This window comes from Crocuta crocuta, unplaced genomic scaffold (genome assembly GCF_008692635.1).
Source record: "Crocuta crocuta isolate KB4526 unplaced genomic scaffold, BGI_CrCroc_1.0 scaffold687, whole genome shotgun sequence".
Taxonomy (NCBI): Eukaryota; Metazoa; Chordata; class Mammalia; order Carnivora; family Hyaenidae; genus Crocuta; species Crocuta crocuta.
The window spans coordinates 3,534,309-3,554,893 of NW_027530182.1; the positions used below are offsets into that span (position 1 = coordinate 3,534,309).

Here is a 20,585-nt window from a genome sequence, read left to right on the forward strand (position 1 = left end):
TGCCCGTATAGCAGGGTTGGACTTGGGTGTAGATAATCTAGCCCAAGTCATGCACCAGATCTACTCTATAGTTACCCATTTCCATTCTATTGTCATCCTGTCTGCTTTCACTTTAGACCTGGCAGTGCCAATCTAGACTAATAAAATTTTGAGTTAAAAAAAAAAACTTCTCTCTTATTATAACATTAGTCTTGAGAATACTTTTATCTGAAATTGAACACTATTAATATTTTATGTATTTGTGAGTCAGTCTTTTTATATTAATGATTGATCTGGAAGCATCATACATACAATTAAACTAAATATTTCTAATTGTGTTTCCCACATGAAGATTACCTGGTATCTTGAACTGATCATTCATACTCCTGGAAATAGGAAAACATACGGCTTGCTGATATTTCTGCAGTTTGCAGCTTTGTGCTATGGATGACTTTGGGAAGTCTAGTCCATCAGGTTCAGTAGGCAGAGAATGAAGGTGGTCACAGAATAGAAAACTGCTCTTTTAATTCTGAAGACCACTGAGATGTCAGCCAATGTGTCCCCAAATGTATTTGTTATGATCATTTCACATGTAGTCATGCTTTACTGTCAAAGAATACCTTTTTTCCCCCAAAGCTGTAACACAGATAGTTCTTTTCCATTGTTTTTTTTCTGCCTTGTATTACTCTCACTTTATAAAACATGTCCAGTCTTTAAGAATAGTTAACCATCCCACAACTGACCTTGTACTCGAGAGTACACAGTAGTCCTATTAAACATTTAACAAGGCTTGATGAAAATTGCATTCATATGGATCATAGCAAAACTCTTTAACGTCAGTCTACTGAAATGATGCATTTTTGCATATTTTCATATCCAGTGATTTTTTTTCTCATTTGGTCAAGCTCATCTTGAAGAAGTTAAGGTCAGGCATAGAATTTTGTGACTCAGAAAGTGATTTTCTCTTTTTTAAAAAATACACACTAAAGAACAAAAGCAGAATCCCCAATTTTTACCTGCATTTTTAGTTTTTAAAAAGTTTATTTATTTATTTTGAGAGAGAGAGAGAGAATGTGTGCATGTGTGTGAGAGTGTGAGCGGGAGGGGCAGAGAGAGAGAAAATCCCATGCGGGCTCCTCACTGGGAGCCCAGTGTAGGACTGGAACCCATGAACCATGAGATCATGACCTGAGCCAAAACCGAGAGTCAGACACTTAACTGAGCCACCTAGATGCCCCTATTTGCATTTTGATGTAATTTTAATAGTTTAGATTTTTAAAGATTATAATAAAAGAATATATAAATAGGGGCACCAGGGTGGCTCAGTCCAGTAAGTGGCCAGCTTCAGCTCAGGTCATGATCTTGTGGTTTGTGGAATCGAGCCTTGTGATGGGCTCTGTGCTGACAGCTCAGAGACTGGAGCCTGCTTCAGGCACGTGCCTCTCCCCAAATCACACTCTGCCTCTCTCTCAAAAGTAAATAAACATTAAAAATTTTTTAAAAATAAAATTAAATAAAATCGGTTTGATCCATAAAAAAAAAGATATTTACTCCAATAATCTAGCTCATTTCATGTCTTTGTCTGGTTATCATTTAAGAGAGCCTGCCAAATCACTTATCAATGCTATGTCCTACTGGCCAACATGTATAGCATAGGAGAAAAACACTTACATTTGAAACTTCAATTTCTCTAACATAAGTCTGTGTGCTGCTTTATTAACTTTTGAAAGTTCAAATTGCAAATAAAATTATTTGACTTTGAAAAAAATCTTTTAAAGAATATGTAAATAGTATCTGCATTTTTTAAACCAATAGTCTTAATACCTCCAAGAAAAAGCTGTATGTCTATGAAGAAACAAGAGTATGCTCATCATAGATAAACTATAGATCAACTCCTTAGATGTACTTAGGGCATAAGTAGAAGATTAAGATTATTGAAAGATATTATATAATAAAGGTTATAAATTGGTAGCCTAATATGTATTAAAGTGCTTTTACTTATGATATGAATCATTTTGGAATATATCTGTTGGAGTAATTTTTAAAAATAAAAACAAAACATGAGTAAATACATTTGCAACTATAGTTATTTTTAATGTTGGAAATTGAATTCACACTTTTCAGGACAGCAGGCCTCTTTAAGGGCATAGCAGTACCTTTATTTTATCAAATAACATAAAGGATAAAGAGGGTCATACTACATATGTGCCCATCTTAAGTTTTGAAGGAGTAGAAAATGTAAGCTAAAGTGGAGATTTGCAGTTTGCTTACTTTTTACCAAGACCAATCCCCCATTTTTAGCCTCTAAAGAACACCTGAGGCACATACCACCCTTCACCCGCCCACTTGTAAAGCCTCCCCAAATTAGATGACCCCTGAGAGCTGTTCATGAATCCCTGCCTCTGGCCTGACTCTAGATGACCTCCTGGCATGGTCTCTGACAGATGTTGAGCTTGTTCCTCCAATGTCCTTCAGCTTAGCTCCTGTGAAGGAACTGGCCAAAGGAGGAGGAGCCGAGAAGAAGAGATAAAGAAGGAAGAAATAAAAGAGGTTAAGGGACTAAGAAAGAGTGGCCTCCAATATCTAAAAATCCTTAAATGATGAAGGACATAAGAAAATTGATAAGGAGGGTAGAAAAGCCCATAATTTTTTTTTAACATTTTTAAAATGTTTAATTATTTTGAGAGAGACAGACACAGACTGTGAGCAGAGGAGGGGCAGAGAGAGAAGACACAGAATCTGAAGAAGGCTCCAAGCTCTGAGCTGTCGGCACAGACTCGAACTCAAGACTCGAACTCACAAACTGAGATCATGACCTAAGCTGATGTCAGATGCTTAACTGACTGAGCCACCCAGGTGCCCCGAAAAGCCCATAATTAAAAGTGAAAACCACTAACGAATGTGCTTGGCTAGCTCTCTGGGTTGTGGGTTCAAGCCCTGTGTTAGGTGTAGGAATTACTTAAAAATAAAATCTTAAAAAAAAAATAGATAAAAGTGAAAACCAATGTGACCCATTGTGAATGAAAATGATATGCCACAGCTTATGTTCTAGGAACTTAGACTCTGATGCAATCAATTGCTAAGCAAAATATTGTTGGATAAGGGTTAAATAAATGGAGAAAATAAAACCACGTCTGTTGCAATAGCATTACAGACCCACATACAGAACATAAGATTTGAGACCAATAAAAAAGATTTGGAGCCAAACATTAATTTTTGTATCTTTAAGCTTGACTCCTATTTAAGTCAGTTTGTAAGGTCTTCAGGGCCACTTGGTCAGTGAGTCTGAGAAACCTAGGGGAATTGGAAAATCAGTGATTAAGTATAGGTTCAGACACACTGAAAGCAGGTTTTTCTTACATAACTTCCAGAGTGAAGGTTAGAACTCTAGCACTGAAATATCTTAAAGTCTTTATCTAACATTGGTTAAAGTCATTGAAGAAGAAAGTTATTGTGTTAGGAAATCTTTCAATGCCAATGAGACTGGGCTTTTCTGGATAAAAATGCCCATAAGCTTGACTATGGCATACATCACCCAAGAAAAATCTATGTCTGGTTTCAATGTTGATATTTAGCCTTTGGCTAGGTTCAAATGCTGTAGGTAATTTCAGGCTTAAACCCGCACTTGTGTAAAGCTCTGAAAAATCTCAGAGCACTTAAGAGTTATATGAAAGACAGACTTGCAGTCATCTGGAATTCTAATTCTAAACCCGGTGCAACCAGGGCTCTTTATGAGGAACAGTTTGCTCTTTTGTGCCTGCTATTCGGAATTGTGTCAATAACCTTGTCCATGAGACATTAATTTTAAACAGTGGTTCTAGATATTCTTTATAGCTTGTAGATATAATTCCTGATGTTAATGTTAACTTATTTCCCCCACTTCCAACACGACATTCTTGCTGTAGCCTTGAAAATTCGCTTATTTATTACTCTTTTTTTTTTTTTTTTTTTTTTTGGGTTTTGNATAGACCTAGACCAAGACCATAGTCCTGCTTTCTCTGTACTCAGAATTCTAGCTACGAGTCGGTAAAGATGAAATAGAGCATTCTGAAAATTAAGGGAGGCCAATTAAAATACTCAAAATGGAAATAACGCTTGCTGTGATTCCTAAGAATACTTCTCTCCTCCCATTTCCCATTATAAACAGACTTTCCTATTTCCCAAGCCACTTCACAGAGTGAGCTACAATTCCTTGCCTTAGTGAAACTCAAGACTCTTATCTTGGGACATTGCTTCCCGTACCAATTACTAAGTGTGGTCTGCTCATTGCAGTCAGATTTGGATGTGGTGATGGAATTCTCCAAGCTTCTCATTAGTGCTCAATTCCTAGTCATATCTGAAGCTGTGAAGTAAAGCAATCAATTACAATGCACAGCGTGAGCTGACTTCCCCTACTTCCCCTCTCCCTCCCTCTCTCACTCCCTTCCAAGCGCAAACACCAAGCGTGACCCAAACAGACAAAAGTCCTTACCAACATGTAATGTGCACTATAGTGTGGTGAGGCAGAGATAGACATAATTAAAATATACATCTTATCGGGTGATGGTCCATGTTGGGGGTAAAAATAAAGCAGGCAGGGGAGGTGAATATAGACAAGGACTACAGTCTTAAATAGTGTCCTTAGGTAAGACTCTGCTAACAATCTGACATTTGAGCTAACCATGTGGGTGTCTGGAGGAAGAGTGTTCAAAGCTGGGGAAACAGCAAGTGCTGGTGTGTTTGAGAAGGAGCACAGAGGTGGTGTGACAAGTGGAAGGAGGGAAAACACAATAGCAGACACGTTGAGAGAGGGCAGATTATACAGGACCTTGTAGACTGCTTGTACTCTGAAGAAGATGGGAGTCCTCTGGAAACAGTGGAGGAACGAATGCTCAGACTGCCTGGATTTGAATCCCACCTTTACCACTACCAACTGTGTGACCTTGAGCACAATACTTTCTGGGCCTCAGTTGCCTCCCCTGTAAATAGGGATGATAATCGTAACTTCATACGATTATGATGGTAAAATGACTTACGGTAACTTAAGCACTTTGTACAGTGCCTGGTGGCTAATAAACATTATATAGGTGTTAACTGGCTGCTTGGCCACATGAAGGCTCACTCTAGTGCTTAGAGAAATGAGAATAACAGGCTCATTGCTGGGAGAAGGGATGGAATTGAGGGGACTATCTGTGTAACACAGGCAAGACATAATAGTGGCTGGGAGCAGGGCAGAGCAGTGGAGGTGGTGAGAAATGGTCAGATTATAGATCTATTTGCAGTGTAGAATCAACAAGATCAGCTGTCTCACCAGATGTGAAGTGTGAGAAGAGGAGAGTCAAGAAGGACTCCAGGGATTTTGCTCTCAGCAACTTGACATTTACCAAAATGGAGGAAGACCAGGTGCGAAGCAATTGTTTCTGAGAATCAGAAATTCCATTTTTAGGCATATAAGGTTTGATGTGCCCCTTGGTCATCTAAGTGGTGTTGGCTAGGCAGATGTTTTCTTTGTTATAGAGCAAAGCAGGCATCAGAAGCAGTCCAAACTAAAAGGGAAAGTAGACCTCCCCAGAGAACGGGATCACCAAATAAAGGAGAGAAGCTTGCAAGCATTTGACAGTTGCAATTACAGTTTGAAGGAATAGAACCTAACCTTAAATAAAACTGAATGACCAGCGACTTGAAATCTATTGCCTGTGCCTATTTAATGAATAAAAAAGCAAACTAAAGAGCCCAAATCAATTTCTTTAAGAGTCATTACAAAATTCTCAATCTTCTTAAAGGTTAGATGGGAATCTCTCCAATTCTTTCTCTCTGAATTTCATTATGTTCACTGCATTCCTCTACCTTCTGATTTATTGTCATAAAAATAAGGCAGATATTATCAAGCAGTAAGATAATAACTTGGACTGTATACTTTGATATACAGCATATTAAATACAATTTTAAGTGATTGGTAACTGTTGCTTTGTTTAATTGATTCAGGTATACTTTAGAAAACTTTTAGATAATTGTATATGACAAGGAAGGTTATAGTTGATTAAAATGCTGCTCATAACAATTTCGGTATGAAGTTGGGCATTGGTCCTTGATTGAGGCCACCATTCTATTTAAATTTTGCATATGTTAACTTTGTCTTTTATATTTGAAGCACTTTGAAAACAGTGGCAACTTCTTATATTTTCTCTTTTCCATATTCAAGACTTCTGATTTTGAGGACTCATGATTGCTGATTGCTTGTAATTTTAAGAAGACTCAAACATTGGCCTATTATTTAAACCCCACAGTCAACTCTTCTTATAAAAAACATCTCCTAATCAAAAATCTCATGGGGTTGAGTTAATTTTGTTATTAGACATTTAATTCTTGGGTTTGCTTGACTTGTTGTATAAACTTCGTTTTTGCTTTTGTTTTTCTCATTTATCACATTCTAGAGTTAGTTTCAGTTGTAACCCTCTTTTTACTCCCTGCCTGAACACTTAAAAAAAAGAAGGGGTGGGAGCTTTCAGCCAGAAATTTGCATGCTTATTTCATCTCAAAGCACCATCTTCTTAAAAGTTTTAGCAAAATAGGGGCGCGTGGGTGGCTTAGCCGGTTAAGCGTCCGACTTTCGCTTAGGTCATGATCTCGCGGTTCGTGGGTTCGAGCCCCGCGTCGGGCTCTGTGCTGACTGCCAGCTCAGAGCCTGGAGCCTGTTTCAGTCTGTGACTCCCTCTGTCTCTGACCCTCCCCTGCTCACGCTGTCTCTCTCTCTCTCTCCTAGAAATAAATACAACATTAAAAAAAAAGTTTTAGCAAATTATATTTAGCAATAGGTATTATAGAGGAAGTACGTTTTCCATTTTTTAAGCAATTAAGTTTTGTACATTGACAATACTTCAATTGAGGAAAGTGGAAAAATTTGCAAGTGGTGAGTTCTACAAATCAGCCCATATGCTCATAAATTAATTGTTCTATATATCTCTCCGTAAAACAGACTTTCTTATTGACATTTTTAGAGCCTTGTTGCCCTGTAGTTTTGAACTTTCATTTTATGATAAAAAATTTAGGGTTTTTTTTTTTTTTACTAGTATACATGTTTGGGTTTAGGATATCAAAAGTTATATAGAACACAATTTCACAGAGATCATTTGGGGATAGATGAAATAATGGATGTTTATGTAATTTTCTTGACAATATATTTTGATTTTTCTGTAAATAGCAGAGGGAATAATAGGAATTTCACTTTTAAGTAAAAGGAACAAAGCAATTTGTATAAGTGCTACATCTCATTTCCTAATGTTCTTGATCTTTTGCAATGAGAAGTTGTAGAAAATGTAATGTCAGCTACTATCCTTTCAGAATGGAATGGAAGGTGATTGGACACCTTAGAAGGTTTCAGTGAAATGGTCCATTTATTTCCTGATTTCTGGGTCCTGTCATTTACATAAAACAATTAGCCTATAGAAATTAAAGTTGATTAAATGTAGTTAGGAAATTTTTACAGTGTTTTTAACACTAGTTAGTACTTTGGTTTTTACTTTGAATGCTTGGTTATTAAAAATTACTTGTTCACATTCATTAGAATTGCTATTATAAAGAAAAAAAGTGTTGGCAGGGATATGGAAAAACTGGAGCCCTATGAATTGTTGGTGGGAATGGAAAATGGTACTGCTGCTTTGGAAAATGGTAGTGGTTTAGTTAAAAAATTAAACACAGAATTGCCATATGGTCTCACAATTCTATTTCTGGGTATAGACGCCAAAAAATTGAAAGCAAGGACTCAGTTATTTGTACACCCATGTTGACAGCAGCATTAGTTACAGTAGCCAAAAGGTGGAGTCAACCCCACTGATGGATGAATGGATAAAGAAAATACAGTATACACATACAATGGAATATTATTCAACCTGAAAAAGAAAAGAAATTCTGGCTCATTTTACAATATGGGTGAAGCTCAAAGACATTATGCTACGTGAAATAAGCCAGATAAAAGGACAAATACTGTGTGATCCCACTTATATGAGGTGCCTAGAGTGTAAAATTCATAGAAACAGAGAGTAGAATGGTGGAATGGTGTTTGTCAGGGGCTGCGGAGAAAGGGACTTAGGGAGTTAGTATTCAAAGGCACAGAGTTTAGTTGGAGAAGATGAAAAGAATTCTGAAGATGGATAGTGGTAATGGTTGCCCAACAATGTGAATGTACTTAATGCCACAGAATCATGCAGTTAAAAATGGTTAAAATGGCAAATTTCATGTTATGTGTATTTAACCACAATAAAAAACAATTACTTGTAAAATAAAACCTACTCCACTTGACATTTAAAACCCTTCCAACTCGATCTTCTTTCCTTCATGTCCCTGGGATGTGAAGATGTTTTCCTGTTGTTCTTCATAACCACCTCACCCTTCTCCTTCTCCTTCTCACCCTGAATGCCCTTCATGTCACTTCCCCCTCCTACTTAAACTTCCAGGTTCTCCTCAATGACATCTTCGCCATTAAGCTTTTCTCCCCAACAGGAGAGAATCTCTTAAGTAGGTAGCACTCTGTGTGCGTGAATACCTAACATCAAAACAGTCAGGTGGGTGAATATAATTGATCATCAACTATCCTCTCCATTATACTGTTTTTTAAAAATATGTATTTCATATCAAACATAAGTCTCTTTAAAACTGGTTGCTTCTATAACATTTAAATGATGTCTTACCTATCTTAATATTGTTAGCATTATCTATTTTTTGCAAAGGGTCATACTTAAATGTCATGACAGTAAATTTATCATTCATATTTTTGTTTTTTACAAAAGGAGTAACAAGGAGGTGAGTCTTTGAGTTAATAAACCTACATGGAGCCTTGAATCCTGCCCCAGGCTCTGGCTGTGCCTCCTTAAGATCTTTGAATGCACTATTTAACTTCTCTCTTCCTGAGATTTTCTCTTTTCCTTCTGCCATGAGAATAAGCTATAGCATCATCAGACAGTGTTTAGGGTACTATCTAAGACATTTGAAAGTGACTGCTATTTCAGTTGTGACCCTAGCATCATTTGTAGCTGTTTAACTTCATAGAAGTCCCTTAATTTTTTTCATTCTCAGTTTTAACATTTGCAAATGAGGGTAGCAGCCACAATAAGCTTACAGTGCAGTGTGACAAATAGTAATTTGTAAACACAACATGATAGTAAAAAGTAAAAGAGAGTTATAATCATTAAAGCATGACCCCATCCAGCTAGTACAGAGATAGTACTTGTGCCTTAAATAATAAAGGGATAAAACAGAGATAGCAGAGTACTGCGAGTGCTGTGAGTGCTGGAAAGGAAAAAAAAAATCATAAAGATCCAAGAAAAGTATCTCATGAAACCTCCTGATTGAGTTCTTTGGGAATGGTCTAAGTCAGTTTCTAATCCCTAATATTTGATTTCTCATCTGATATTTTTGTTCATCAATAGATGTTTCTGGAATACCTCTTCTTCAATCAGATTGGGATTGCCTAGGAAAATAATCATTGAAAATGTTTACTGGGCATTATCTGTGCTTAGAGCTTGGCTGTAGAGATTACAAAATGAGTAAGATATTGTCTTTACCCCGTGAATCTTCTAAGACATTTGGGAGAGACCAACATATACAGAGACAACTCCAGTTCAACATAACATGTGCCATAATATGTGTGAAAGCAGAGAGGAGAACAATGATCTCCCTGGGAGGGCAGGGAAGGCTTCACAGAAGAAGCAGCATTTCTGTTAGGTCATAAAGGATGAGTGGACTTTGACAGATGACAGTGACAAGTATTCTCAGGCAGAGAAAATGGCTTAAACAATAGAGTTGAGAAAGGGAAATGTGTGTGTGTGTGTGTGTGTGTGTGTGTGCACGCACATGTGTAAATATGTACATTTGTTCCAAAGTGAAACATAAATAATTTGAGGTTTATCTTCTTTCATCCATATCATCACTTTTTTATTCTTACTGTGGATAATTGAGAAACAACTCTAATGACAGAGGAGCATTTAGAATAAGATTTTATGCCTGACATTCGTACTTTAGATTTTCCCAGTCTTTCCCCGATGCTCATGGTCCAAGGGGCTCCTTATAAGGAATTTTTCATTTGCTCTAGAATCCCCCAATTCCACCTCCCACAAAGATAGTCTGGTCAGGATACTTTAGGGCCACCAACAGAATAGCAAGTTGCCAAAATAAATGTTTTCCATCAAGATTTCACACTTGAACTTAATGAAATAGACATTTTCCAAACTGTTTCTTCAGAGCTAAGTTTTTCTTTAAGATTTGTAATGAAAATATTTCATGACCTGTTGACATATTCATATGGTGATTTTCAAAAAGCAGATTTCGTTTACAAAATGGACTTGGCAACAAGTAGGAATATCTGGGAAGCTGAACAAGGCCGTTGACAGGGAAAATTAGGGCTGAATCATAACTGACATTGTTTTGCAGCTGTGCCATTTTTTAAGACTGACCGATGGGATGGAGTTTGTAGAGGCCTTATGGTAATAAGGCCGAGATTGGCAGCTAATGACCCTTCAGAAGGCAAATGCATGGGTAGAAACTCACAAGTACAGAAAAACTCATTCATGTAGCTGGTTTTTCTTGGTAAATGCCACGGGAGAAATTATGCCACTGAGGAGAAAGATAGTAAAGATGAGATTCTGTAGCATTTTTCAAATGAGCAGAATTAAAAATAAGAATGTCTTTTTGCATTCTCCGTTCTGTGTTTTCTTTATCATATCTGTGTTATTCACTTAGCTCTTTCACTAGTTGAACTAATTGACAGATACCTAAATTTATAATAGCAATGCCACTTTATTGGAATATATTCTGTGTTCAAGCCAGTAGTTGAAGATTAATAAGGCATGTTCAAATTCGAATGATAGAAGGCAGCATTTGAAATAATTCTAAAAATTGGTTTTAACTACTCTTTTAGATTTTTGGAATTTTTATTAGATCTTTTCTCATGTTTCTAAGTTTCTCCTGATATCAGGAGGCTAAAGGATATAAGAAAGATATAAGTATTGTCACTTAAAGTTCCCTAGTGACAAATATAGCTAAAAATCAAACCAAATTCTCTAGATGCTATAAAGTTTTTAATCATTCCTGGAAATAGTATCATAAGACCTTGTGAAGAGTGTGAATTTGAGCTTTGGTTTTGGAAGAGAAAGAAATTACTTTTCAGTGAGAAAGAGATCACACAGGACTTCTTGGGAAAGGTGGTATTTGAATAAGGTTTTAAATAAGGAACATGGGACTGGGTGATGATAGGGTTCACTAGGGAGAGAAATATGGGAAGAATGGGAAGGCAGTTGTGCAATGGGACAACTCCCAAGAGGAAAGAGAAAGAGATATTGTGTAGGGTAGTCGGAAAGGTAAGAAGTCCTAGGTGGGATACAAGTTTGGAAGTTGATGTAGTATTTTATTTTTTTGACCTTTGGAAAACATTAAGAGGGTAGTTTTCATTGGATAACACAGCCAGAGTAGGTTTTCAGAAGTTAGAAACTGAGGCCAGGAAGCTTATGTAATAGCTACCATTTTTGATTGCTTAGTAAATATCACTCACTGTGAAACAAAATTTGTATGCATTTTTAAAATCATTTAAAGAATTTATTTAGATTTTACCGATGAAGAAATTAAGGTCTATGGTCATTCGTTTGGTAGGTGACAGGCTGAGACTAGCCAGGTTTACCTGACTTCATCACCATTCCCTTGACCATGAAATATCCTACCAATATGTGAACTTCTTAGTTATGTGCTTGGTATTACAGTTCTCTGCTTGCTTAGTTCTTTCTTCCCCCATACACCCTTCACCTATGCATTTATTGCCCACATGATTTTTTCCAGTTTTATTGAGATATACTGACAAATAAAATAGTGTAAGTTTAAGGGGTACTGTCTGGTGATTTGATACAGCTATGTATTGTAAAATGTTGCCATGATAAGGTTAGTTAACATTCCCATCACCTCACATAATTACGTGTGTGTGTGTGTGTGTGTGTGTGGTGAGAACATTTAAGATCCACTCTCTTAACAAATTTCAAGTATTATAATACAGTATTGTTAACTGTAGTCACACTGCTGTACATTATAGCCCCAGAATTTATTGATCTTATAACTAGAAATTTGTACCCTTTTACCACAGTCCCATTTACTCCACTCCCCAGCGTCTGGCAACCACCATTCTACTCTGTTTTTATAGTTCATCTTTTTTTAGGTTCCACATGTAGGAGAGATCATACAGTGTCTTTCTCTGTCTGACTTAATTCAGCATAATGCCATCTAGGTCCATCCATGTTGTCACAAATGGCGGAACTTTTTTTCTTTTTATGACTGGATAATACTCCATTATCTATACATATACCACATTTTCTTTATCCATTCATTCTTGTTGGACATTTAGGTTGTTTCATGTCTTGGCTATTTTAAATAATGCTGTAGTGAACATGAGAATGTTTTCTTCAGGAAAGTGAATCAGTTTCCTTCAGGTATATACCCATAAGTGGAATTGCTGGATCATTTGGTAGTTCTATTTTTCATTTTTTGTGTAACTTCCATGCTGTTTTCCATACTGGCTGTACCTATTTACCTTCCCACCAACTGTGTGCAAGAATTCCCCTTTTCTCCATGTCCTTGCTAACACTGTTTTTCAGTTTCTGCGTTGTTTATTTCTTCTCTAATCTTTATTATTTCCTTCCTTCTGCTGGGTTCAGGCTTTGTTTTTCTTTTTGTAGCTCCTTTAGGTGTAAGGTTAGGGACTGTTTGTTTTTCTGTTTCTTCAGGTAAACCTGTATTGTTGTATACTTCCTTATTAGGACCACTTTTGCTGCATCTCAAAGGCTTTGGACCATTTTGGTTTTTGTATTTTTATTTTCACTGTTTCCATGTATTTTTAAATTTCTTCTTTGATTTCCTGGTTGACTAATACATTGTTTAGTAGAACATTGTTTAATCTCCATGAATTTCTGGTCTTTCCAATGTTTTTTAAAGTTTATTTATTTTGAGAGAGAGAGAGAGAGAATGAATGAATGAATGAACCCCAAGAAGGCTGTGCATTGTCAGTACAGAGCGCAAAGCAGGGCTCTAACACAAACCGTGAGATCATGACCTGAGCCAAAAATCATGAGTTAAATACTTAACTGACTGAACCACCCAGGTGCCTAAGTCTTTAAAATTTTTTTCTTGTGGTTGATTTCTAGTTTCATAACTTTGTGGTCAGAAAAGATACATGGTATGATTTCAGTCTTTTTCTTTGTTGAGATTGGATTTGTGACTTAACCGGTGATATATTCTGGAGAATATCTCATGTGCACTCGAAAAAGCACTCTGCTGTTTTAGGATGGGAACGTTCTGAATATACCTGTTAAGTCCATCTGGTCCAGTGTCATTCAAAGCCATTGTTTCCTTGTTGATTTTGATTTTGATTTCCTTGTTTGATTTTCTATTTAGATGATCTGTCCATTGATTTAAGTGGGGTGTAAAGTGACGTACTATTATTGTATTATTATCAATTCATTTATGTTTGTTATTGTTTTATGTATTTAGGTGCTATCATATTGAGTCCATAAATATTTACAAACCTCTTATCTGTTGGTGTTTTAGAAATAGCTTTTCTAATGGGTGTGAGATGATATCTTATGGTGGTTTTGGTTTACATTTCCTGATGATTAGTAATGTTGAGCACCTTTTCATATATCTGTTGGCCATTTGTATGTCTTTCAAAAAATGTCTATTCAATTCCCTTGCTTATTTTTCAGTTTTTATTTATTTAAATTTATTCCCCATTGAGTTGTATGGACTTCTTGTGTATTTTGGATATTAATCCTTTATTAGAGATGTAGTTTGCAAGTCTTTTCTTACATTCCATAAATTGCTTTTTCATTTTATTATTTCTTTTGCTATGCAGAAGATTTTTAGTTTGATGCAGTTCTGCATTTTATTCTTTCTTTTCTTTCTTTCTTTTTTTTTTTTTTTTTTCTTTNTTTTTTTTTGCTTGTGTTGCTTATAATTTTGGTGTCCTATCAAAAAAATTGTTGGAAAGACCAGTGTCAAAAAAGCTTTTCCCCTATATTTTTTAAGGAGTTGTATGGTCTCAGGTATTATGTTTAAATCATTAATCCATTGTGAGTTCATTTTTCTGAGTGGTGTGAGATAGAGGTCCAGTGTTGTTTTTTCCTTTGCGTGTGAATATACAGTGTTCCCATTTATCGAAGGGACTATCCTTTCCCCAGCGAATATTCTTGGCTCCCTTATCAAATAGTGTATGAGACTGTATGTGTGAGGGAATATTTCTGGGTTCGTAATTCTTTTGCATTGGTCTATGTGTTTTTGTCAAATTGTTTTGATTTATAGTCTTGTAATATAGTTTGGAATCAGGATGTGCAAGGCCTTCAGGTTTGTCTATCTCAGATTGCTTTGGCTCTTAGGGTCTCTTGTAGTTTTATACAAATTTTAGAATCTTTTTTTCTATTCCTATAAAAATTACTATTGGAGTTGTGACAGCAATTGTAATGAGTATATAGGTGGCCTTGAGTAGCATGCACATTGTAATAACATTAATTCTTCTCATCCACGAACATTGGTTATCTATCCATTTATTTGTGTCTTTTTCAGTTTGTTTCATCAATGTCCAATAGTTTTCAGTGTACAAATCTTTCACGTCTTTGGTTAAATCATTCCTAGATATTTTATTGTTCTTATGTTATCGTAAATGGGATTGTTTGCCTTAAAAAATTTTTTAAAGTACAGTTGACACACAATGTTACATTAGTTTCCACCAAAATCGGGATGGATGTGAATCTTTGTCTTTTTCCTCAATTTAGAGGAAAAGCTCTTAGCTTTTTACCATTGACTATGTTAGCTGTGGGTTGTCATAATAACTTTTACTATGTTGAGGTATATTTCTTCTATACCTAATTTGTTGAGAGTTCTTAATCATGGTGAATTTTATAAAATGCTTTTTCTTCATTTCTTGAGATGATCATATAGTTATTATCCTTCATTCCACTAATGTGTTGTATCACATTTATTGATTTGTATATGTTGAAACATTCTTGCATGCCAGGGATAAAGACCACTTGATTATGCTGATGATCCTTTTGATGTTAAGTTGGGTTTGCTACCATTTTGTTGAGAATGTTTGTATCTATAGTCGCCAGGAATATTGGTCTGCATTTTTCTTTTCTCATAATGCCCTTATCTCGCTTTGGCATCAGGGTAATGCTGGCCTTGTAAAATGAGTTTGGAAATAGTCTATCCTTTTAAGTTTTTTGGATGAGTTTGAGAAGGATTGACATTAATTCTTCTTTATACTAGTCACTTCTTTTGGGTAAATACTTAGAAATACAATTTTTGGGTCTTATGATAACTGTATATTTAAATTTATAAGAAATTTCTGGACTTTTTTGTCTCAAAGTTATTGGCATTTTATTTTTTTTAAATTTTTTTTAAATGTTTTTTTTTTTCTAGGAGAGACAGAGAGAGAGAAAGAGAGACAGAGAGAGAGAGACAGCGTGAGCAGGGGAGGGTCAGAGAGAGAGAGGGAGTGACAGACTCTGAAACAGGCTCCAGGCTCTGAGCTGGCAGTCAGCACAGAGCCCGACACGGGGCTCGAACCCACGAACCGCGAGATCATGACCTAAGCGAAAGTCGGACGCTTAACCGACTAAGCCACCCAGGCGCCCCGTTATTGGCATTTTATACTTCTACCAGAAATGGATAAAAGTTTGGTTGCCCCAAAGTTTGGTTTTTGCCTTGCCTTGCTCTTACTTAATTGTAAGCATTCTTTACATATTTTGGGTATGATCCTTCATCAAATATATTTTTATAGTTTATTATTTTTTACAGTTACTATATTTTTTGTGTACTGAGAAATCTCTACATATTGCCAAGGTGGTGAAGAATTTTTCTTATTCTTTTTCCAGAAGTTTTATAGTTTTACCTTTTAGATTTAGGTCTGTGATCTATTTTCTATTAATTTTTGTATGTGATGTAAAGTAGAGATTGAGGTTTATTTTTTCCAGATTAATATCCAATTTTTACAGCATCATTTATTGGAAAGATTATTCAGTCTCTCATTGAATTATATTAGTACATTTATCAAAAATTGTGTGAGTCATTTCTGAAATTTATTTTGTTCTGTTTATGCTTATCTATAATACCACTCTGACTTCATCAGTATTATCTTATAATGAGTCTTAATATGAAGTAGTATAAGTCCTTCAACTTTGGTCTTCCCTTTACAAAATTATTTTGACTCTTCTAAGTTTTTTGTGTTTTCATTTGAGGTTTAGAATCAGTTTATCAATTTATGCAAAATTTTTGCTAGGATTATAATTTGAATTGTGTTGAATTTACTAATCAACTAGAAGGAAAGGAAATCTTAACAATTTTGAGTTTTTCAATTCATGAACGTGACATATCTGTCTTTTAATTTAGACATTCTTTAATTTATTCATAGCATTATTTTGTAGTTTTCAGTGTAGACAACTTGGCTATATTTGATAAATTTATTCTTGATTATTTATCTCTTTAAATGTTAAGTGATGTTTTAAATTGAATTTTCCAGATGTTGCTGGATACATGTAGTTGATTGGTGTATATTGACCTTATAACATGCAGTCTTCCTTAATTAAGTCGTTAAATCTAATAGTTTATTTTGATAGATTTTTTAGTTTTATTTGTATAGACAATAATGTTATCCACAAACAGTTTTTAACGACTATTTTTCTAAACTATGAGCCTTTTACTTATGTACCTTGCCCTGTTGAATTGGTTAAAATCATCAGAGTTTGTGTGGAATNATGACATATCTATCTTTTAGACATTCTTTAATTTATTCATAGCATTATTTTGTAGTTTTCAGTGTAGACAACTTGGCTATATTTGATAAATTTATTCTTGATTATTTATCTCTTTAGATGTTAAGTGATGTTTTAAATTGAATTTTCCAGATGTTGCTGGATACATGTAGTTGATTGGTGTATATTGACCTTATAACATGCAGTCTTCCTTAATTAATTTGTTAAATCTAATAGTTTATTTTGATAGATTTTTTAGTTTTATTTGTATAGACAATAATGTTATCCACAAACAGTTTTTAACGACTATTTTTCTAAACTATGAGCCTTTTACTTATGTACCTTGCCCTGTTGAATTGGTTAAAATCATCAGAGTTTGTGTGGAATGATAGTGGGGAAAGATATTCTTGCTTTGAGAAAAGTAGATATTCTTCCTTTGTTCTTTATCTTAGGTGAAAGCTGTATTTCATCAAGGATGGCATAAGTTGTTGGTTTCTTTGTAGATTTGTAAGGTTAGAAGAAGTTTCCTACTATTCCTAGTTTGCTGAAACATTTTTCATAAATAGGTATTGAATTTGATGACATTTTTTCCTCTGTAACATTAGAACATTATTTTGCATTTTGATAGTACAACAAATTATCTTAATTTTTAATTATTTTAACTGATTTTTTTGGAATTCCTGAGATAAATCTCATTTGGTCATGACAGATTGTCCTTTTTATATATAGCTGAATTCTATATACTTATTTTTCAGGGAATTTTTACAGTGATGTTCATGAGAAATGTAGGTCAGTATATTTTCTTTTTTTTGTAATAATCCTTTTCAGGTTTTGGTATAAGGGTTTTCCTACCCTCATAATATGAGTTAGGATGTATCCCCCACCATCCCTATGTTCTGGAAGAGTTTATATAAAACCTAAGTACCAAATTCATTAGTGAAATAATCTGGACCTGGATGTTTTGGGTTGAACCCTTTGATTATGAGTTCAATTTCTTGAGTAGATAGGGCTCTTGATATTTTTTAAATCTTTATTTTACTTTACTTTAGAGAGAAAGAGAGCATAAGCAGGGGAGGGGCAGAGAGAGAGCAAGACATAAATTTCAAAGCAGGTTCCATGCTTGCTCGGAGCTTGAAACCATGAACTGTGAGATCATGTCCTGAACTGAAGTCAGCTGCTTAACTGACTGAGCCACCCAGGCTCTCGGTATTTTTAAAAAGTATTTTGTGTGTTCTCTCTTTCTTTCCTGGTTAATCTTGCTAAGGATCACTAATTTTGTTAATATTTTCAAGTAATCCAATTTGAGTTTTGTTAAATTTCTCCATTGTCTTCCATTTCATTAAATTCTCTTTATTTTTCTTTCTTATTTTGATCATATTTTGATCTTTACATTTATTTTCTAGCTTTCTAAGGTAGAATTTTAAAAATGAACATGGAGATCATTTATTTTAAACTTTGTTTTTTAATGTAAGCATTTAAATCAGTATTTTTTCTACACATTGTGTTAGCTATGTCTCATAAATCTTGATATTTTACATTTTTATTAAGTTTGAAATAGTTTCAAATGTCACTTGTGAATTCTGCTTTGACCCGTGGTAGAAAGTGTGGTTATTTATTTCCAAGCATTTGAACAGTTTCTAACTACCGTATTTTTATTGATTTATAATTTATTTTTTTGTGATCAGATAGTATTAAGATTCATTGTAGGATTCAGCATATGGTCTATCCTTGTATACTTTATGGGATGAACCTCCTATAGTCTTTCTCTGCTAACACACAGTCTAGGCTTTAGCCAATACTATCCCCCCAGCACCTGCCTCTCTCTCTCTCTCTCTCTCTCTCTCTCTCTCTCTCTCTTGCTCTCTCTCTCTCTCTCACTGAATTCTGGATACCTACTTTTCCCCTTATTTTTCCTGTTGTTCTGCCATGCAGATTCTAGCCAATTCGCCTACTTTGAACTCTGATTCATGCCCTCTAATCTCTGCAGGACCACAGTGCTCAGATGGTCCTCCAACTCCCTGAACTCTCTTAGGAAATTGAGAAATGCCCCTATGTAAGTGTCAAGTCCATTCTGGGGCTCACTTTGTGAGTTTCCCTTATCTCAGGGATCACAGTGTTAGGCTGTCTGTTGATTAATGTCTCAAAAGAGTTGCCTTTTATTTATTTTTTAGTTTTATCATTTAAAGTAGAAGGACTAGTTAATTTATTTTATCATGCGTGGAAGTAGAAGTCCATTTCATGAGTTTTTGTGTGTCAGTGACAATTGTGTGTGTGTGTGTGTGTGTGCTCTTTATATTTGGAAGTCAGTTTTGTTGTATATTAATCCTGAGCTCACATTTTCTGTCCTGGAGCATTTAAATATGTTACTCCATTTTCTTCTGACATAATCTGTTACTCTTGAACAATGGTGAATATAATCTAATTTTCTTCCCCATGTAAGTTATTGGCTGTTTTTCCTTCAATGATAAATAGATTTTTTAAAACGTGAATTCCTATAATCTCACTATAATATGGCTTTGTNACACACTTTTAGGGTTTTTTGTTTTGTTTTGTTTTTCATTCTGTTTTTGCAGCTTTCTTCAGGGACTCATCTACATTTTGGATTTTCTTTGCCTATCTTCAATATTTGTCACTTTCTCTTGAATCCTTTTTCCTTCTTTCTTCCTTTCTTTTACATTTTAAAAGTTTTCTTCTTTTTACCTTGCATTTCTTTTATGTTATCTCTTATCATCATATGTTGCATTCCTTTTATTTAGTTTTTTTTTTNTTATCCTTTATTTATTGTAATTTTCTTAATATGCTTTAGTCTAGATAAATACCTAGCCTAGTTGGAATTCTACAGTTTTAAACTGTTCCATGGATATGTCTTTTAAACATATTTTCTTCCTCAGTACTAAAGTCATTCACTTTCTTTGTCCTTTTTTTTTCTTTCAAAAACTTTGCATGGGAGTTGATCTCAGTATTTTTATGTTATTCATTTTTCTGTGAAATTTGTTTCCCTGAACTTTTAGGAGGAGCATCAGCTTAGCTTTCTAATTACAAAGCTCCATCTTGTGTGTGCGGTTTTCTTTTTATGTGCTATTAAACAGCATGGCAAAAGTACAAGTGAAAGATTGGTTTTTAAATGAGGCATCTTTACTAGTAAAATTGATTTGGGAGTTATTTACATGGAGGCAAAAGCTGAAATATTTGGGATGGATAAGCTTTCCCAAGGAATAAGTGAAGAAAAAGAACAAAGGCCCCAAAATAGGAAGTACTGAAAATTCATACTTTCTGGCAAACAATGGGGGAAAAAAACTTGAGAAAGAGGGTAGCTCTAGATTTAAGAAGAGTAATGGAATGGTGCCTGGAGAGTTAAGAGAAAACTGTGACTAAAAAGAGATCACAACAAGATTTAAAATGACATAAAGCAAGTTAGTAAAATTAGGGCTCAGTAAAATCACTGACATGGTTGATTAGAGGAGGTGAGAGTAGCAGGTATGAAAACTTTATTTGACAAGCATAGCGGTGGAGAGAAGAAGAGTTAATGTGAATGGTAGAGTGGAATAAAATCATAAAATCTTTTTGTCCAAGATAGTTGCAATGTGATTATGTGTGAAAGCCAAGAGAGGAAAAGTCTGTGAAGAGAGAAAAATCAAAGATACTAGGGAGAAGATAAATGAGAAACAAAGGAACTATGAGGAAATTCAGGGATTTCCTTCCTCTGAAATATGAGGAAAAGGAGAAAAAATACATAAAGGATCGACTTACAGTTAAGAATACCAACAAACATGTACTGAAAGATGCTTAATCTAAAAAATAAAAGATAGTAACTTGCTTTCCAAAATATCCGGACTCTATTGCCCTCCTCCA

General features: G+C 35.0%; 1 protein-coding gene across 1 annotated transcript in view; it reads left to right on the forward strand.

Moving 5' to 3' along the window:
- Positions 1 to 20,585, forward strand: part of ADAMTSL1 (ADAMTS like 1) — a gene marked incomplete at its 5' end in the record, with an annotated part of 912,424 nt that overhangs the window by 150,889 nt on the left and 740,950 nt on the right. The gene's annotated exons all lie outside the window — the stretch shown is intronic.